The sequence below is a fragment of the Coloeus monedula genome, assembly GCF_965178545.1.
Source record: "Coloeus monedula genome assembly, chromosome: 2".
NCBI lineage: Eukaryota > Metazoa > Chordata > Aves > Passeriformes > Corvidae > Coloeus > Coloeus monedula.
This window is the reverse complement of record NC_138782.1, coordinates 89,219,121-89,234,760: the sequence shown is the minus strand read 5'-3', so window position 1 is coordinate 89,234,760 and position 15,640 is coordinate 89,219,121. Positions and strand designations below refer to the sequence as shown.

At 38.6% G+C, this 15,640-nt stretch overlaps 1 protein-coding gene and 1 long non-coding RNA gene across 11 annotated transcripts in view; one reads left to right on the top strand and one right to left on the bottom strand.

Moving 5' to 3' along the window:
• KCNQ5 (potassium voltage-gated channel subfamily Q member 5) overlaps positions 1-15,640 on the top strand; it is a 284,393-nt gene that overhangs the window by 1,472 nt on the left and 267,281 nt on the right. Inside the window, exon 1 of one of the 3 annotated variants that reach the window (XM_082302868.1) lies at positions 39-273. The exons of the other annotated variants lie outside the window; for them this stretch is intronic. The gene's annotated coding sequence lies outside the window, so the exon portion shown is untranslated. Of the gene's footprint in view, positions 1-38; positions 274-15,640 lie in introns of those variants that run through there. 3 annotated transcript variants of the gene reach the window in all.
• On the bottom strand, positions 416-15,088 carry LOC309586235. Of its 8 annotated transcripts, none has more exons than XR_014227346.1 (4): positions 14,927-15,088; positions 12,335-12,512; positions 6,560-9,956; positions 416-5,050 (listed from the first exon to the last, which is right to left on the bottom strand). It is a non-coding gene; the product is annotated as an uncharacterized lncRNA (long non-coding RNA). The 8 variants fall into 8 exon arrangements; XR_014227347.1 differs by having other exon boundaries at positions 420-6,701; positions 7,245-9,956; XR_014227348.1 differs by having other exon boundaries at positions 422-3,809; positions 4,577-9,956.

The window sequence follows — 15,640 nt, the reverse complement described above, 5'->3', positions numbered from 1 at the left end:
GAGAGTCGCGCTGAAAGTGCCCGGGAGGAGTCAGTCAGCAGAGGTGGGGGAGCCGCTGCCACCTGCGGCGCGTCTCTCCGCGGGCGGCGGAAAATCCCGCGCAGCCCGAGGTGGGAGGTGATGGGGGGAAAGCTCGGTTCACCCGGCAGAGAGAACCGGCGGAGAGCATGGCGGGGAGCACATATTCGCTGGTCTCCTGGGCGCCCGAGGCCGCCGGCTTGCGCAGGGGGAGACTCTGCGGGGCACCCGCTGATGGCACTCGCCGGCCTCGAGGTTAGACGGAGCGAGGGGTGTCGGCGTCTGCCGGGTCCTCCCCGCGACGGCGGGGCGCAGTGGGTACGCCAGCGGTACCCACGGCGCGTGTGCTGCCGAGCGGACACCGAGCGCTACGCGGTTTGAAAAGTTACCGCCGCGGAGCCGCAGCGCTCGGTTCTGCCTCCAGCGTATTTTCCGGGCGCGCCTGGTCCCCGCCTCGCAGGGAGTGCGGGTGACGGCGCCTTCCCACGCGAGTGCTCGCCGCGGGTGCGCGGCGCCTCGGGATGCTGCGCCCCAGCTGCGGCCACCTGCCGCTGGCAGCGCCGGGGCCGCCCGGGGCAGGGCTCAGCGAGCGGCGGCCGCGCTGGCGGCTTCTCCGCCGGTGCCTTCCTCTGCTGCGCTTTTGATCTGAGCAAGTAACGGCTCCTGTCACCCTCATTCTGAAAAAGCCCCTGACGGAAATATATGTTCCGTATCATCGCTCAGTGGAGAGCGGTACTGTCACCGCGCTGCAAAACTTGTGCTGCTTTAACTTCAAGAGGCTTGCTCGGGACACCTGTGTGAGGGCACCTGTGCCTGTCGCTGCTTGCAGTATCCTTGGGGTCAGCCATGTTCCTCAGTTCATTAACAATTCCCTGTTTTTATGGGGTTTGGTAATATTCAGGGGAAAGGCCCTGCTCCAAATCCATTTGGATGGCTGAGCAAAACATGCAATACAGTCTGGCAAGGAGTTGTGATAATGGATCATATTTATAGGTGAAAACGTTTAACAATTACAGAGGAAGGAAATAAGGCATTACTGTATTGGGGATAAAATACCGGGTATTGCTACGTCTGACAACAGGCAGTGCATCATAAATGAACCAGAATATTTAACTGATATGCTGTAAGTAACTGTATTTGTTCCATGATAGTCGTGTAAATCATCCTAGAGGTTGCAGCATCTTAGCTAAAAAAGCGACGGTTCCCTTAAAGCTGTTTGACAGCATAAAGAATGCTCCTCTCCCAGCAGTAGGGGAACCACCAAATCTTACTTTAATAGCTGCTGTTGTAAGTAAAAAGGTGCCAAAACATGGCAGTCTGATTAATAAGATACTTTGTGGATAGATTCATTTAGTAGATGACAATTGCTATAGATAGAAAGCAGTAGAAATACACTTAATGTCATATATTATTCAGTAAAAGGATTTTTGTCCACTTAGAGAATCTTTCCATTCTTTCTGTTTTACTCTGAAAATCAACTCTTACACTCGAAATTTACTTCTTGGAGGGCATTTGTTTGGTACATTTTACTGTCTGGGTTCTTACAGGTGTTATCCTGTGGCCTAGATGGATGTAAATTAGTGTTGTGACAATCATCAAAATATGTACTAGGAATGTATTTTACTGCAGTGCCTGAAGCTGCCATACAAAATCTGCAAATTATAGTTTTGTACCTTTTTGTTTGAGTTCATGATAGAAATCTTTAAAACCAGAAAAGTTCAAGTTGGAAATACAGGTGGCAAGTTTAAACCTTAAAAAAAAAAAAAAAAAAAAAAAAAAGCAGTAAATTTCCAAACGGAGTGGAGTCATGACACAGCAGCGCTGTAAACAAGGAAGATTGCCAGCTGCGTTTAGATAATTGCCTGCATAGAAAGAGTGCCAGTTTTAATTTTTAATTGCAAATGGCAATTTTGGCAGATGTAATGTGAACATTACATCTTTTATCTGAACAGATCTGTGGGAAAGAGCTTGAAACATTACTGTAGTATAAGACACCTAGTAATAATATTACCTTTATGTATCTGACACTGATACAGTGTTTAAGGTGCATTTGAAGTTCCATTGGATTTCAGTTTGACAGCCATCCTTATTGCCAGTCTACAAATTATTTTGATGTATTTATATAATTCTGATTTAATCACAGCCAGATAATAAGGTAATATTTATGGTGTTTCAGGCTCATTTTTTTCCAGCCACCTGATCAAATATAGTTGCATCTTGGAAAACAGGCTTTCTTACAGAATTAAAAACCAAAACATAATAAAAAAGCCTCAACTATTTGAAAAAAAAAGTATTGAGACAAGTAGGATAGAGTTGCAAAGATATTACAAAGTACGTGGATGTGATGTCTGCTTTTACCACTGCTAAGATATTCCTGACTGCAGTGGAGCCCGTTATAGCTCTGTACTATTTCTGTTACAGGAAAGGGCTATCTGGGGTGAGACGTTTTGAGTAGCTCATTGGTCTCCTGAAACCTCACTCTGATATGCAGGTTGAAGTAATGCAAGGGTGGTTACAGACTTTTGGTTTAAAGGCTTTGATCTAGCGGTTTGTTAAATTTGTGTGTCTGTTTTTTAAATAGGATCTAGGGACTTGAAGGTGTGTTACAAATAAGAAATCATTCCTGCAATGATATTTTCATTTACCATTTCCATAGGGGAAAACACTTTAGACCTGAGAAGTATGCCCAGTTAGCTCTTGTTTTTTCTTTTTGCCCTTTCAAATAAGAAAATAGGCCACCTAAGGAATGAGTGTTGTGACCAACATTCAGAAGTCAATTGATTAGTTTATTTGTAAATACAAACTAGCCAAATTCTAGAAAAGACTGCTATTCTGCAAACTTCTGCAACTAGGGGAAGAAGTTACTCTTGAGCAAAGGCCTTTGATTTCAGTAAAGTTGTGCTGGAGAGCAAAGCCATAAATTATGTGTGTCTTGACTCCTTTTTTGTGCACCTCAGTAGTTCTTTACTTGGAAAGCCTTATTAAAATTCAAGATCTTTCCTGCAAGTTTTTGAAAACCTTCTTTTCAGATACCACAGTTTCCTGTTCTTAATCATTCAGGGGCGCCAAAATATGAACACTTATAAAATCAGAAAAAATGAACATTCATACCATTTGTGTGTAATGAGTCAGTAACTTAAACTGCTAGTGAAATATTTATGCCACACCACATCACCTACACATGGAGCCATGTGCATATTTAACACGTGTGCTTGCATTAAAAGGCTGTGATATTGTAACTGTTCAAAAGCATTGTCTTGGGAAGTCATAGGATTTCTTTCTGTTTTTGATGTTGCAGTTTATTATGGCTTGTTTGGTGTGATAAAAATGTATAGCCATTGCCTTAGAATGATCAAAGGGGAATTCCAGATTTGTTGCAAATTTAATTCTGGGTTTCATCTTCAGTTATCATAAGGACTTTGTATTATTTTTGTTCTTAACTGACATTCTGAAAGTGAGATGGCATGAGATGTTCAGAAATAAAATACTCCTCTTTGATACTGTTTATACTGGTAGGATATAATTAGTTGCATAAGTTTCCTAATTTAACATGCTGGATTTATTTCAGGAATAATAAAGTTTCTGTTTCTTACTGACTTCTTTGTAATATATTCCATGCAGAAGTCTTTAACATTTGTTGTGGGGATGTCCTCCTCTTTACAAAGCTACCAGCTTTTGCTCTGGAAGTTTCTGAATCCCAAATCAATCACACATCTGGATGTGTGCACAAGGATGGCAGCATTTTGCATGACCTGTATTGATAGGTCTTCATGGGCATCCTCCATTGGTCACTGCAGAAGATAAGAGACAGTGTTAGTTGAATTGCAAGAGCCTGTATGATGTTATTTGTGTCTTTTGCGTTATTGATGGAAGAAGACTGAAAAATTATTTCTGGAAAAAATCTAATGATGGCATCAAAGATTTAACTAGCTATTTTAGCCTTCCAGATCTGCCAGAAAGGATACAGCTTAGTAATGATCAGAATGGCTTTTGAACAGCAGGTCTCTGCATGTGAGCTAACAGAGCTGCATCACACCGTGCCCTTGGCATAATTATGGAGGTTCTGTATTCTGATTAGAAAACCAATAACATGCAACAGCCGAAGGACTTGCTTTTTTTCATACTATTGAAAGTAGGAGAAATGATTTTATATCTTTCTTTTTTCCATCTTATGGCATCTAATGAACCAATTCCAGGTGCTCTATCGGTAGGTCTTCAGCTTTCATCTTTTCAAACACCATTTAAGAGTCAGGATCTGGTGCTGTTAGGGTAACAACATATTTCTATATGTTTATAAAAATAAATAATAGCATGATATTTACAAATTAAAAAATAATAAGGTTGACAACATGAATATGTAGCAAATAAAATCTTATTAGGTACTGAAGAGGTAAAAATTTAAATCTCTGTAGCTGTAGCACCCAAACTTTAGTAGGCATTTTCTTTCAGGGACGATGAGTGATAGTAGATGTTTAGATGCACTTCAGTATAAATCTGCAGTGATTTGTTGCATTTGAAGCAGTCTGTGATTCTATACATGTGCATATTTCTCACCTACATGTTGTTTTGGAGGAACCTTAGGAAGTTACCCAGTCCAGCTTGGAGATACACTCTTCCCAGTTGTGTGAGACAGCTTTGTCTAAATGTCTTAAATTTCACTGGATGGAGGTCCCACCACCTTGCTGAGTAACCTGCAGATCTGCAACACCTGTCTGTTGAAAAAAGAGGAGGTTTGACATGGGGAGAGAAGAATGGAAGTGCCACCCTGAACCTCCCAAGTGGCAGTTTATGATCATTGTCCCTTTATATATGTTCTGTCACTGCTGAGAAGATTTTGGCTTCTTTATCATTGTGATTTCTGTTCAAGTAGATTCAGGCTGCTGCTACGACACCTGTTAAATCACCCTTCTGTCAGACCAAACATGCTCAGCTCCATCAACTGCTCCAAGACAAAAGCGCCTGAGTATCTTGGTTGCTCTCCAGCATCTCCTTTGTCCTCTGCACACTGTTGATTGTAGCTTAATTAAGTTTCCTGAATTGGATGAAAGTACAATTGAACAAATATTTTGCAATAATTTCAAATAATTTGTAGCATCAAATGGAATACCAATGATTATTCAATTAATAATAGTGATTTCCCTATTCATAAGAATAAGCATAATTAATATACTTAACAATACTCATAAAAATGCAGTTAAATTTTTCTTAATTGTTTCAGTGGAAAGGAAAAGCACATGGTTTGTTACTTTATTAATCTTCTTTTTATGGAGAAAATATATAGAAGGAAAACCTTTTATTCCTAGACAATGTGAACTGCTGACAGTGCAAATAAATCTCACTGTGGTAAGGTAGTTATTTCTTACTAATTCAAAGGTAAAACTTATTTGTCAAGTGTTTAATGTTCTTATATGGCTCATATTTTCATTAACATAAGTGGTGAAAATTAATGAAATCTGCAACTGATTTTAATTGAAGCAAAAGTGCATCCTCTGCTCTCAGGTAGAAAAGATGGAGTAGAAAGCATGAATAACACTATCTTACAAAAAGTCTTTAGCATGTATACATAGTAGACATAATTTACTATGTTATTCCTAATGAGGCAGATGTTTATTTCACAATAAATGTTGCTTTTTCCCATTAACATTAACACCCAAACCATTTCCAAAACCATTAACATGATACAGCATGCATTCTTGGATTTTTTAATTAATGCTGGTGCATTGAGAGTCCCTTGTAAACACGTTGAACAAAATATACTGAGTTTGGGGAAAATCACAATTTTTTTTCTCCCTGTTTTTTCTGTGAGATTTTTTGTTTCTTTTTGTTAGTTGGTTTTACAGATTTCCTGTAAGAGAGCAGATGTAGATTACCCAAGGGATTGCCACCACAGGTCAGTTAAGGTAGAAAATTCATGAACTGTACAGTTTATTAACTGCAAAATAATTTTAAGGAGTTGCCCTTTCATGTGCAAAACCCCCCTTCCTTTAAAGATATTAATTAAAAGTTCAAAGGCTGTCTTATAGGTGAGCTGCACCTAATCAAGAAATATTTTCAATTTTCTGTTGAGCATTAGATCTACCTTGTGAGAGCTATCTGAGTTGCAGTGTAATTGCGTTACAGGAAGCTCAGCAAAACGTTCATCATTTGGGGCACTGAAGTGTAGTCTCAGACAGTGTCTTCTGCTTGAAAGACTATGTGATTATTTCTTCATATATACAGACTGGTCCAGTGATTCAGAGGTGGACACAGTCCTCCAGCCAGACGTATCTGAAATTTTCTGTTTGGACTTCATCCAAGAAAATCTTCAAACATAAATGTGTGTGTTTTCCTCAACAGAGATGGACATAAATATGTCTCTAAGCATTTTCTTGAAGAGTGAATAATTTTCAAAGGCATGAAGTACCTGCAGCTTCCTTTCATTATTCTATTGTGCATTCAATGGGTAATTCACTTTTTTCTTCCCACTTGTATAGAATGAAGTTTAACAAATGAATCATGCCCTTAAACTGATTAGAAATAATGAAGAAAGGAAATTCAGTACCTGCCCACGTCTTGATTAATGCAATATATTCCTGTTTGTCTTGGCTTCCTTCTTGCTTTGAGACTCCATAGTTTGACCAAGAAAACGTATTAATGCCTTTTGAGACTTCTGTAGCTTTTAAATTCTTTTATAGTAGTCATACCTGATATCATATGGAAGGAACAGACCGGTGCCAGGAGTCAAAGATGACCAAACCAAGAGAATAAAATCTTTATGCTTTGAGAAAAAAAATTCTACCGAACACATTCAGATACGTCCTATTTCACTTGTGTCATAGATTAGAACACTTGCACACGCTCTTGAGGTTATTCAGTCAGAAATAGCATCTAACTTCTCCTAGGGCATTAAATTTAATTGCTTTACGTGGCCTAAGCTCATCCATAACTGTGGTATCTGAGAATTACCCATTAGAAGTAAATGCACGAATCTTTCCCTTCAAAGCTCTTGTGACAGGAGTGCACTTAAAATTTACTGCTGGGGCCTTTCTGAATATGCCTAAGAGTCCTGACACACTTGAGAGGGTCTTTTGTGAGAAAATGAAGATAAAATATTATTTTGGATGCATTTTTGTAGGTAATGGGGATGGAGGACCATGATCCTTGGCAGTGAGTTTGAAAATGTGGGTCATTCTCTCTGTGAGAAAAGTCTGTGTCAGTAAGTGTGTCTTTTTAAGGGTGAAACTCACCTGTCACAGGAGAAATAACAAGTGATGGCTCAGTGGAAGCTGGCATGATGAGGCTGGCGTGATATCCACACTACTGTGAGGCTGGTAAGCAGATGATGTCCTCTTCCCATCAGGTGGCCCAGCGCTGGAGAAGAGGACTTACCATGTTTCCAGAAAATCACACAGCAAATTCATCAACTTGAAAATCCCTTTTACATCTGAGAAGGTTTTGCTGACTGAGGTCAGAAGAAGTCTCTAAATTCATTAGGAGGAAAGAAGTCTCTTTTTCTGTTTACATCTCTCTGCAGTTGATACTTATCGGTAGAGTCAGGTTTATTCACATGCACCAGAAGAATCATTGCCACAGGAAGGAGCACAGTCTTCCTCTTTGCAGCCCTGCGCAGAAGGATCTGTATAGATGGCAGGAAATGTAAAGCTGTGTGTGAACGAGCTACTTGCTGGTATCTGTGCAACAGGGAGGGAGGAAGGAAGAGCCTGTGCTGGTAGGGGGAGGGTTTTTCTTAGACCTGTTCCTCAGACCCTCCTGAATGTAGTTATAAGAATTTAGAAGCATAGAATCATAGAATCATTTAGGTTGGAAAAGGCATTTAAGATCATAGAGTCCAACTGTAAATCTAACGCTGCGAAATCCACCACAAAACTGTGTCCCTAAGTTCAATATCTACCACAGGTCTTTTAAATACCTCTAGGGATGGGAACTCAACAGCTTCCATGAGCAGCCTGTTCCAATGCTTGGTGATCCTTTCTGTGAAGAAATTTTTTCCTAATATCCAATCTAAATCTCTCCTGGCACATCTTGAAGCCACTTCCTCTTGTCCTATTGCTTGTTACCTGGAAGAAGAGACCAACCCCACCTCGTTTCAACATCTTTTTCTCATGCCTTTGGCCACAGCTGCTAGTTTTCACTAGATATGTTCATAAAATGTTGCTTCCTCGAGGAGGTTCCATTACACTTCATGTGCAGCTATGGTTAGTTGCAGTAAGTATGCATGCTCTCAAGTTATTTATTTAGCTTCTAGTTGTTGAATCTCTGCATGTTTCTGTCTTTGATATGTCCCAACTGCATTTTCAGACTGAAGATAAAGCAGAATTTAGAATAAAAGACGAACAGCTTTGCTAATGTCTGGGGGTGTTGTAAATTTTTATATAATACAATTTGCTCAAGCAGATATATTTCTTTCCCCTTAAGCTTAGAAACAAGAGATTTCATTTGTTTGATGGTTGGAGATACTGTCTGGAAGGGAGTTATCCTTCCTCAAAGTTATACTGACTGCTGACTGAACCTGTGGTTTGTCTTTGCAAATGATCTGTTTGCTGGGTGGGGTATTGGAGTTGAGAGGTTATTGTTGGCTATGATGAGGCAGATGATGGTCCTGAATTACAAATACTCTTTGGAAGGAATTTTGATTTTCATCCTGAAAATGCTTGTAGCCATACTTTTTAGTGGTTTTATTAATAGATTTAGGCATTTACAGAGTAATTACTAGAAACCATCAAACTGAGCATTGATAAAAGCTCTATTAGGAATTCAGGAATGATGGCAAAAACTCATCTGAATTAGAGAGATTTTATAAAGCTTCTGAAGTTATACTTGAGAAATTCTTCTGTGGGGAGAGGAAGGCCTAATCTGAAATCAATTCTCCTACATTATGTGTGGGCAGTCTGCATGAGATTTTGCTGTTTGGAGATATTACATGGGGAGAGTTATGGTGAGACCATTTGTGGCATTGCAGAGGCAGAAGTTATCTAGGTGGGAACACAATCACTGAGAGGAAGGAGAATTTATGAATGTCTACTTGACGGTAACTACTTGACTGATACTATATATTACTTTCAGATTAGAAATGTGTTGTCTTCCATTAATAATATGTTTTTAATATTTTTCCCCCTTTTCACCTGTGTTCTGTAGAGAGAAAGCTGAAGCAATAGTATGAGTGAATTTACTGGATTTATATGTAAATAAAACATAGTATTGACCTTTACATTTTTCTTCCATCGATGTCTCAACCCTGTATGCAGATCTGAGGAAATAATCAGTAATATCAGAACACGGAAGTTTGTTCACTACCTGATTGTGTTCCTGATTGCTTTTCCTTTGGTAAATATTCATTTAAATCTTGCTGAAGCTGAGCCTCAGCCAGTTTATTCCCATTTGGGTCCACTCTTTGCTGGAGCTTAGGTCACTTTTTAGCTGCTCTTACAGGTCATTTTAGGGGAAGGGCTGCAGCTGGACACCAAGATGCAGTCCAATCTCTGACCTCCAGCATGGCTACATCTGCACTTGGAGGAAAACCTGGGGAGATGCATCTGAAATACCCTCCAGTATTCAGAAAGTTGGTGAGAAACACAGTCCTCAGGGACTTTTTTCTGCAGAAAGGGATTCAGTCATTCTTACTCTTGCCCAGGGTATTTTTCCTTGAAACCGTTACTGAGTTAATAATATTCATGAAATTTAAAAGACATCTAAAAATATAATAATATTAGATTAAATGTTGTTATTGCTGCTGTTCATGAATGGGAAAGCTGGAGCTGAGGTAACTGTACCAAACTGAGCACAATACCACACCAGTAAGTGTCAGAAGAGAAGTACTTACTTGGAGAAATCCTTTGTATGATTTTGCTCTCCAGGATTTTTTCATATTCCCATATCTGTAAATTATCTCACCACAATGAAAGCTCAGGGCAATTTTTTTGGCTTGCCTTTATCACCAGCTATAGGAGGTAAATAATAAATAATATAATGGATAGTGACAGAAAACTCAGATATGTTAAGATAAAACAGCGACATTTCAGATATGATCTGTATCTGGAAGATAAAATTTAATAGCAGAGTGCTCAGTTATTTAAGAAATATGATTTTATGAAATTTTGATTGTGTTCTTCAGGCTTATTAATCCATGAGAAAATTGTATTCTTCTCTGTCTTAAGTATAAAAGAGCTAAATCTCTATGAAGTAAGACTTAAATGAAAACAATCCTGGCTGAAAATGTGAACAGATGTAAAGATTTTGAAGTAATTTACAGAAGAGTCAGTCAAGAGATCGGAAGTGTATTTTGGTTTTGGAAATGGGATCAGTATATTAGAGAGGCCCATTCATCTCCCAGTCTATATTTAGCATCCTGCAGTGAACCAGTGACTGCCTTCATCCCAGTCCAGCGTGTATCACAGTCATGTCTTATGACCCCACAGGGTATCTGCTGTAGTCAGTATTTTGAGATGGCTCAGTAATAAAATTCTGTCTTTCGGCCTTGTCTTTAAATGTGAGGCATGCTGTAATGGATATGTGACCTTGGCAGGTTATGCTGTTCCAAGTATGGATCTATGGATTAATTTCGAACTGAGGGCTGCCTTCCCTACCTCTAGAGGGTGTGCAGGTGGCGGCAACAAATCACTACACATGCAGTTCATAGTGCTTTGTGGCAGAAGAATAGAATTGTTATCTTGCAGTCTAGCCCTGGGGATTGCTGGTTACAAGTTCTAAAAACTCATTGGCATGTTAACTTGATTAAAAACAGTAATTAATGAAGAACTCTGGAAAATGGTTAGAACACCCTGTGAAAATCATGGCACATAGAGGTACAGTTCTGAAGGATGTCGTTTACTGATCTGCAAATTTTTTTCAAGTAACGAATGCAGAGTATAGAAGTTCATGATTAAATAATCCAGGTATTTAAATAATCCTGCATTTTTCTAAGTCACTGCAGACAACAGTTGTCACTGTCTTTTATTCAGGATGGTAACCCAGACATCATTGTTGAGATGGACCTTTATAATTGCTAACATGATTTCTGTCTACCTAATATCTCAAAGGTATGACCTATCTGTCACCACAGCTCCAATTATTGTGCAAACTCTTAATATTTCAGTTCTTGCAACCTCCTTCTGTCTGGACTTAGCAGTATGCTGTGTGCTCATCCCTGTGGCTGTACAACCCCTGCTCCTCAGCAGCTCCTCTTACTGCTCCCCCCTTGCCTAGGGAGAAAGTCATTTCTCTTTACTTTGAATAGCTGTAAAAAGTATCTGGCTAGTTAATTTCTAAAATTACATTTATAAGTGAATAACAAAACCAGGCAATCAGCTTTGCATGTTTCATTAAGTGGAAGGAAACAACAAATGGAACTGTTCCTTTTTGCTGGGTCTGACAGCCTCAGCAGCATATGATAGAACTGCTTCTCATACACCAATAAACTACTTGACAGCAGTAGACTAACATGAGTGTGTTTCTAACTTACTGCAGCTAAACCTAACTTCAGTAAACCTGTAACTAAACCTATGATGTGTTTTTTTCCAGTCACTTTTTGAAAGTGTCATATATTTTGGCAAATGCTGAACTGTTGCTTGAGCTGCGAATTTCATTGTTCAACAATTTTATGAAGATTAATTATCACATGGTTGATGAGAGTCTCCTTCTTGCATTATTTCTTTTTGTCTGAAGGTGCCGAGTTAGAGAAATGGATGACTGGTGGAAGAACAAGCAGAATGGCAACACAGCTTTTCAGCATGTGGCAGGGAAACTAGGATGCAGATGACTTAATAGTGCTAAACATACACCTAGTTTTACAATTTTCTCTGAGGTTGGGAGCTAAAAAAGCTGCCAAATTAAGTTGCTAATAAAGACTGGTAAGAATAAAGGGAAAACAGTCAGTGGGATACCATGGAAGAACATACTGAAATCAGTCTCATGGGCTCTTTGAAACAGGTTGATGTCAAAATCCTAGGGCTTGACAATCTTTGAGGAAGGTACACATGAACTGGAATAGTTGTTCATTTTCAGGTGTGTTTTTAGGAAGCTGCATCTCCCAAAACACGCTTCTACATCTGTATACTTTTGCAATCTCTAGTATGGAACAAGGACGAACCTAATGCCCTTGAGATAGTTTCATTAATTGCAAGTGATCATAGTGCTGTGATAGCATCACTTGGTCTTTTGGGACATTCTACCAAACCTCTAAAACTGTGTATAGGTTTTGTGCAAATTCTTCAAAACCAGGAGTGAAAAAGAGTATTTCTGCTCATGACCCTGGATGAAACAGCAATCCAGATCTTTGCAACTAAATGTCTTAAATACTTTTTCTATCTTACAAACTGACCTGTGGATGACAGGTGTTTAAAATTGGTTTATATCAAGGTAGGTAGGTGTCTAGATAGGCTGAGTCCACTGTGCTTGCTGTTTCAGTTCTGCATTGAATCATTCAATACACTGTGTTTATTAAATCAAACCTTTGTCTTCCCAAAGACATAGCAAATAACACTGCCAGCTCTTGTATCCTGAGGGGAAAAAAGAAAACCAAAATCACAAAAAACCCTGCCAAAAAAGCCCCAAAAAACCCCCCAAAACCCAAAACAAACAAACCAAAAAAAACCCCACAAAAACCAACAAAACCCATTGGAATTTTTTTTTTCTTTTCTTCATGTGGAGAGTCATGTCAAGCTTTTGAGTCTGAAGTGTTTCTAAATTCTTTTTCCAATGGAAAGGTGAAAAAATTATTATTTTTCTTCTTTGAGTATATAGGTGTTTTCTAATTATACCACTGTCTTGGGGTGACTTTATGATGTGTATCCCATATCGCTGCCCTATGCCCAGAAATTAAGATGTAAGACTTCAATTTGAGTGGCTTTGTAGCTACTCTGCCAGTAAATTTTTTCTTCTTTTGCTTGTGCCCAGTTGGTTTCCTAAGGGACTAATGATCTTTTCTTACCTCTGTGCTCTCTGATTAAGTCAAGTTTTCCCTCAGAGCATGAAGGAACTGGAACCTAAAGGCTTACTAATGGTCACCCTTGTAAGAGGATCCCGTGGACATTGCTGAGGGTGAAAAGAGCACAGCTTTCAGCACCGTGGTTTATTTCCTTTGAAGTTTCAGCACCATCCTGGCATTTACTTCACACTGGTTTGGCTTTCAGAAAACTCTCTGATGCATTCAAGCATGTAGATATTTATAAATATATATATGTATATATAAAAGCGCTGACGTACATTGCTGCCTCCATTAATAAAAGCAGTGAACATGATTTATATTTTGTTGAGTCAAACACTAGTACTTTTTGATAAAGAAGTCTTTAGCAGGTACAAACAGCAGGCCAAATCCTAAAGCTGTTTACTAGCCGTTAATTCCAGGCTCAATCCAGAAGCTCTTACTCAAGCAAAATGGCTGTAAAGTAATAGGATGCTTTATCTTATTATCCTTGAATTTTGTAAGAGTGGTGTGTGATTTTTTTTTTTTTTTAATTGTGCAGGTTTCTGTAAACCCCTCATCTTTGGTATTGTGCAGTCTCATGAGTGACTGCTTGTGCAGTGTGAACTGTGATGTATTATATGGTAAATCACCTGCAGCTGCAATGTATCACAGTACGCTGTAGACAATGTTTTTACATTTTTGCTTTAATTATTTGCAATGAGTAAGAGAGACTAAAAGTAGCAAAATACTTTGACTTGAAAAGTAACCATTGAAATACTGCTGCAAACGTAACCATAGAGTTTGGAAAATTATATGGTACAAAATAACCTATTTTGCTACATAACGGTTTTATTCATTTCTGAAAATGATTGTTCTTTTGCAGGCATGGAGATCTGGATATGTTTCCAATGTAAAATGAATAGGAAATATGACAATTGTTCAAATAGCTCTTAAATGTATTTTATTTTGAGAGCTGATTGTATATTATGTTTGCAGCCTTTGTGCAAAGCAGTGTTTAATAGCAGAGTTTGTTCCATAATGAGTATAGATGAAGACTGTTCTTTATATTATCAATCTAAAAACCTGCATGTATTAATATAATGCTGTTGATGTTAAGTTGCCCCATTGCTTGGAATTTATTGCCACATTGCTTGACACGTAGCTGTCAACTAAAAGAACTCCTTGCAACTCCAACTTAAGACTTATCACTTCCCATTTAGAAAATGACCTTACAAGTTAGTCAAATGACTGGACTGCTATGGAACAGCAGCTGTTAGTGGAAAGTTCTCAAAATTGGCATGGATCACTTACTGGTCTCTCCTTTAATTGCTGATATCATTGCCTGTGTACGCAGTGGTTATCAATGACTGTAATTGCTTTATAGTTCTCAGACCATTCTCTAATGATTATGATTAATTTTTAGCTTTTAAATTGAAAATATCTGAGGATTAATCTACTGGTTTGTTTTGTGTATATTTTAGCAATTTTGTGTAAATTGCTAATTATTAAAGACACCCTTGAGGCATGAAAATAAATACTGTAATATTCTCATGTTGAAATATATTTTCTTTTGAAAGCTCTGGGATCATATTTGGCCCAGTTGATTTACATAACTTGCCTGCATAGTACTGTGAAAGAGTGAAATAAAACAGCTCAGCTGCACCTGCTGTCTTCAAGATATTTCTGAGTGAACAGTCCCAGACAAGCAGGGGGTTTTTGTGGTCATCTCTTTGACCTGTTGCCCACCTGCCCTGAACCACTGCAAAATACAGTGTCTGAGCTCATCATTTTAGCTTAAGGTAAATGACAAATTCTCAGCATGAGCTGCTGCTTAAGTCTGGCTTTTGTACCAGTTCTCTGTTTGTCATTAAAGAAATTAGATCTGTCTGGAAGATTGTCTACAGAGAGGTATGATCATCAAATGAAAACCCTTTGCATTTATAAAGGTTTAAAAAGGTGATTGTTAACAGCTGGTAATTAAAGATATCACTGCTTTAGTGCACTTACCCTCATCTGATGTTTAGTCCTGTTCTGTAATGTTCAGTGTGGAGTAGTCGGTTGTGTGACTCAAGTTGTGTAAAGTCACAGTTGTGAAAATACTCTCAGCGTAACTGGGTGCAAATATACTTTGAACCTGTTTCCTGTTGAGGAGTTCTTCCTTGCAGTGTGGTGTATGCTAGTACGTTACAACTTGCAACTTGCAGTGTTTTATTGCTTAATTTAAGCATAGTTTGCATTTCTTATGGCTTGATTGGTTGGCAAGGCATGCAGAAATTCTGAGTCAGATGCACCTATTTCTGGATGCCCAATATAATTAGGTGCAGCCCTGAAGCAACATGTTTTGTATAACTTTCCAGGCACACAAAATGCAGAAATATAAGGGAGGGTTTAAAAATTGTTTGGAAAAAAAATTAATGCCATTTAAGTTTGAATTATGATTGTCTTTGTTCTGATGAACTTCATAATTATGAGATTCTGCTGCTTTTTTTTTTTCTTCCCGTTTTCTTTCTGTATTGTTTTTCTTTGTTTTAGTAATTATAACTTTGATACTTATGAAATATACCAGATGAACATTCCTGGAAATGTCAGTGTCCTGTATAACCTTGGAGCAGTTATATAGAACCAGCATGGTCATTAAATTCCACAAATTTCTATTTTCTGTGGCCTTGTCCTGGGACATTGCTGTTGAAAGTGAGTTTTGTTTCTGTAGCTTGTGTAGTC